Consider the following 5,281-nt stretch of genomic DNA (forward strand, 5'->3'; position numbering starts at 1 on the left):
ACAGTAGATTAAAAGATTGACTTCTTTTGGGTACCAGAAATAGACTTCACTTCTATACAGGTGGGTGTTTTATTGAGCCTGTGTATTTTAGCTTCATGTTGACTTTCAGGAGGCAGCCACCTTCAATTTAAATATAAAAAAAATCACCTTAACACTGCTTAGACACAATACACAGATAGGCACACAAAATCAGGAGTGTCTATATAACAAAAAAAAAATTCAAGTCAGCAGTAGGTATTTCCAAAAGGTGACAAGTTCTTTAAATAAAAATCTTGTGAAAAATAAATTCAAAATATATGAAGCAAAAAACAGCAGAAAAAAATGAGACGCTGCTCTGATTAGGACATTACATAGGGACTTTCATTGCTGATGGGATGAGACAAATCGACTGTACAAGTCAGGAAGACTCTGGAACCCATGGTGGCTTGGTTTGTTCCTGTCAACCCACTGATTCAGACTGTATCTTTGCAGAGGTTTCTGTCTGAATAGGGCGTAATTTCACATGGTGAGATCCAAAGGATGCTGCCGATTCATCAAAGCATACAGCTCCTCCAAGGTACCTTGGTTAGAGTCCCCTGCATCTTCTATATGATCAAAGACACTCCTGAGTTAAATTTGCTCCTGCTGTTCTAGATCTGATTGGGAAACTGTCAAAACGTTAGTCCTGGTTTTGGTTTGTAGAACAGAAATGACCTTGCCTAGTCTTCTCTCAAGGACTTTCATTTCCGCAGAATCCTTGTCAAGAACATTTCTGTTTGATGAACTGGAAACTCATTTCACAACTTGATTTATGTGATCCACCATTTTTCCAGGATGACCCCATATTTGGAGTCTCTAAATGTTCTGAGATCTTTCTTCCAAAGAAAAGTACTCATCTATCTGAAGTGTGTGGAGTAAAAATTTGTTCCCAGGATGTAGGCTCCCTATTTACCTCTCTTATTGTTTCTCTTGCTGAGAAAAAAACTTTTTAGTTTAAGTAAGTCCCATTTGTTGATTTTTGTTATTAACTCTTGTGCTATGGGCGTCCTATTAAGGAATTTGGAGCTCGACCCCACAATATGTAGATCTGAGCCAACTTTTTCTTCTATCAGACGCAGAGTCTCTGATTTGATATCAAGCTCCTTGATCCATTTTGAGTTAACTTTTGTGCATGGCGAGAGAAAGGGATTCAGTTTCATTTTGTTGCATATGGATTTCCAGTTTTCCCAACACCATTTGTTGAAGATGCTATCCTTCCTCCATTGCATGCTTTTAGCCCCTTTATCAAATATAAGATAGTTGTAATTTTGTGGATTAGTCTCTGTGTCCTCTATTCTATACCATTGGTCCACCTGCCTGTTTTGGTACCAGTACCATGCTGTTTTTGTCACTATTGCTCTGTAATATAGTTTGAAATCTGGTATCGCTATACTGCCTGATTCACACTTCCTGCTTAGAATTGCTTTTGCTATTCTGGGTCTTTTATTTTTCCATATGAATTTCACGATTGCTTTATCTATTTCTACAAGAAATGCCATTGGGATTTTGATTGGCATTGCATTAAACCTATAGAGAACTTTTGGTAATATCGCCATTTTGATGATGTTAGTTCTGCCTATCCATGAACAAGGTATATTTTTCCATTTTCTAAGATCCTCTTCTATATCTCTCTTTAGGGTTCTGTAGTTTTCATTGTATAGGTCTTTCACCTCTTTTGTTAGGTTGATTCCCAAGTATTTTATTTTTTTTGAGGATATTGTGAATGGAGTGTTTTTCCTCATTTCCGTTTCAGAAGTTTTGTCGCTGATATACAGAAATGCCTTTGATTTAAAGAACTCAAAAAATTAGACAATAAGATAACAAATAACCCAATCAACAAATGGGCCAAGGACCTGAACAGACACTTCTCAGAGGAGGATATACAATCAATCAACAAGTACATGAAAAAATGCTCTCCATCTCTAGCAATCAGAGAAATGCTAATCAAAACCACCCTAAGATACCATCTCACTCCAGTAAGATTGGCAGCCACTATGAAGTCAAACAACAACAAGTGTTGGCGAGGATGTGGAGAGAAGGGTACACTTGTACATTGCTGGTGGGACTGCAAATTGGTGCGGCCAATTTGGAAAGCAGTTTGGAGATTCCTGGGAAAGCTGGGAATGGAACCACCATTTGACCCAGCTATTGCCCTTCTTGGACTATTCCCTGAAGACCTTAAAAGAGCATGCTACAGGGATACTGCCACATCGATGTTCATAGCAGCACAATTCACAATAGCTAGACTGTGGAACCAACCCAGATGCCCTTCAATAGATGAATGGATAAAAAAAATGTGGCATTTATACACCATGGAATATTACGCAGCACTGAAAAATGACAAAATCATGGAATTTGCAGGGAAATGGATGGCACTAGAGCAGATTATGCTTAGTGAAGCTAGCCAATCCCTAAAAAACAAATACCAAATGTCTTCTTTGATATAATGAGAGCAACTATGAACAGAGTAGGGAGGAAGAGCAGGAAGAAAAGATTAACTTTATACAGAGACATGAGATGGGAGGGAAAGGGAGATAAAAGGGAAATTGCATGGAAATGAAGGGAGACCCTCATTGCTATACAAAATTACATATAAGAGGTTGTGAGGGGAATGGGAAAATAAACAAGGAGAGAAATGAATCACAGTAGATGGGGTAGAGAGAGAAGATGTTAGGGAAGGGGAGGGGGGATAGTAGGGGATAGGAAAGGTAGCAGAATACAACAATTACTAATAGGGCATTATGTAAAATTGTGGATGTGTAACTGACGTGATTCTGCAATCTGCATTTGGGGTAAAATTGGGAGTTCATAACCCACTTCAATCTAATGTATGAAATATGATATGTCAAGAGCTTTGTACTGTTGTGAACAACCAATAAAAAAAAATAAAAATAAAAAAGTGCTCATCTGATGGGTCATCATCCTTCAAAAGCTTATGAATGTCTTCCTCTGTGTAATTGAAATTGTCATCATTATCTTCTCCATCAGACAGCTACAGCAAAGAATCATCCAATTTATCCTCATCCAAGGAACCCCAAGAAAATGGGGCATTGTCTTTAGGCAACAAAGAGGTACCAGAAGATTGTTCTGAGGGTACTAGTGAGCATGTCATATCTCTAAAAGCCGGGCCAAAGCCTGGATGAACGACTGCGCCTCACTCTGCCACCTGAGCCATTTTATCGCCCCCCCCCCCACCTCCTGTACTATTATAAAGGTGATATTTTCAATCTTTGTCAGACAAATAGAATAGACATGGTTAGTTCCCTAGACAGATTTTACAGGGCTACAGATTTTCTAGGAAATATGAATGGCTGTGATATTCTAGGGGATCTCTTTATTAAAGGTTTTTTTTTTCTTTTCACTTCTACTTAATTTATACAACCACTCCTTTAAAAAACTACCTGCCAAGTGAATAGTGGATATTCACCACATTACTGTAGAAGTTGGTTAAACAACTTTTATTTTGGAGCATGGTTATCTTTGTATGGTTTAGCCATTTAAAATTTTATAATGCTTCAATATATTGTATGCTTTAAACATCTAAGTATTTTGAACCATAATATAATTTTGTTATTGGTTGGACAGGAATATTTATTTCTGTGTATTAAAGGGGGAGGTGAATCATGCACTGGTAATTCACTTGCCAGTGTGAAAGTGAGGGCCATCACCTTGGCACCTGGCCCCTATTTTTACTAGATAGTAGACCAGATAACGTGCTGCTTTTATTTATTTATTTATTTGTTTTCATGAACATTTAGCATTAATGTTTAAGTAAATGGATTTTGTTTTTTCCAAGATGAGGTTTAATTACTTTTTAGAAACTCAATTTGGGTATGGTGAGACCCTGGGATCGATCATTATTTCCAAAGTACTTCCAAACAAAACAAAACAAAACAAAACAAAAACGAAAAGAGAAACAAACAAAACAAAACAAAACAGAATTTGGTAAGAAATAATTTTTAGTTAAAATGATTTTAATTTAAAGCCTATTGAATATTAATTGATAGCAAAGTTGTTTTCCCAATGGATACGTTTTTGCAGTTAATTCAAAAACTCGCATACTAAAATTGTATTTATTTTCTAGCCTGCTTTTATTTAATCAGTTGTATGGTTCTCATTCTTAAAAAAAAATCTTCTTCTTACTGTTAAAATTTCAGGACAATTATTTTTGAAATAAAATGAAAATAGACTGATTTCTTAAATCATGCATGAACAACAATCTCCTTATTTAATCCCACCTTCTTGTACTTGAGTCAGTGAGGTGATTGTAGCAATGTCCTTATCTAAAATTTCAAGATGTTTTTTGTTGCATGTAGAGATTCCAATCTGAAAGGAGCTTATTTATGTGTGGCTTCCCTTTTTTTTTCAATTCTCATCTATGCTTCATATTTAGCTCTTTACTCTCAGACTTTCTTTCTCATCCCTTTCTTTTCATTTTATCCTTCGTCTTTCTTAACTGTTTTCTGGTTGGTATCCCTGTTCAGCTATTCAAAGCATGTTAGTCATTTTCTCAGAATCCTTCTCCTACTTATTTTTTTAGAAATTTTTTATACTCCATTTTCTATACATTTTTTATACGCCATTTTTTCAGTAATCATTTACATCATTAGATCTTGTTAGATCTTGTGTGGTTAGCAATGAGGTCATATTAACAGGAAATCTCAGAATTCCTGTTACAGGAATTCACCTACGGTTTTTCAGCTCCTGCCTTCATGGCTATGATATCTGGATCTCATCAAAATACTTTTCTTTGTCATGTACTTTAGGGAGTTCTCAGTCATCCTTCTCACATTTATTTGTGCTTTATCACCTTGATTTTCATGCTCAAGCTAAGTGGTGATGGCTGGACTTCTGGCCCACAGAAATGCTAAGAAGTCGATTACATGTCAGTTTCTCTAAGTAGCCCAAACTACTACAATTACACATTTATTTTCAATTGTTCACAAGACACATTTATATATATTTCCATATATGGGTGTCTTGAAGCCATCTCACTTATACCTTATCTCAAACTAAAACATTTTCTATTCCTGAAAGTTTCGTCCCTTCATATTATATTTAGTATCCTGTCATAACCAAACATCAGTCCTCTCCATTTACTTCATTTCTTCTCAACCAATAAGTCACCAATGCTAAAAATCTAGAAAAATTCCTTGAAATTAATGCAGATCTTTTATTTTCTTGCTGAAATAATTGAAAGCCTTTCCTTCATCTGATTTTGTTTTTAAAGGATTTTATTAGTGCATTGTAGATCTACTTTTTT

The 5,281-nt window shown here is 35.8% G+C and overlaps 1 pseudogene across 1 annotated transcript; it reads right to left on the reverse strand.

Moving 5' to 3' along the window:
* Positions 1-360: 360 nt before the first annotated feature.
* On the reverse strand, positions 361-4,732 carry LOC308657326 (S100P-binding protein-like; annotated as a pseudogene). Its single transcript has 2 exons — positions 4,710-4,732; positions 361-854 (listed from the first exon to the last, which is right to left on the reverse strand). The product of its transcript is annotated as a S100P-binding protein-like (transcript).
* Between the last annotated feature and the right edge of the window lie 549 nt (positions 4,733-5,281).

Source organism: Spermophilus citellus (assembly GCF_964194105.1).
Source record: "Spermophilus citellus genome assembly, chromosome: 1".
In the NCBI taxonomy this organism is placed as follows: Eukaryota; Metazoa; Chordata; class Mammalia; order Rodentia; family Sciuridae; genus Spermophilus; species Spermophilus citellus.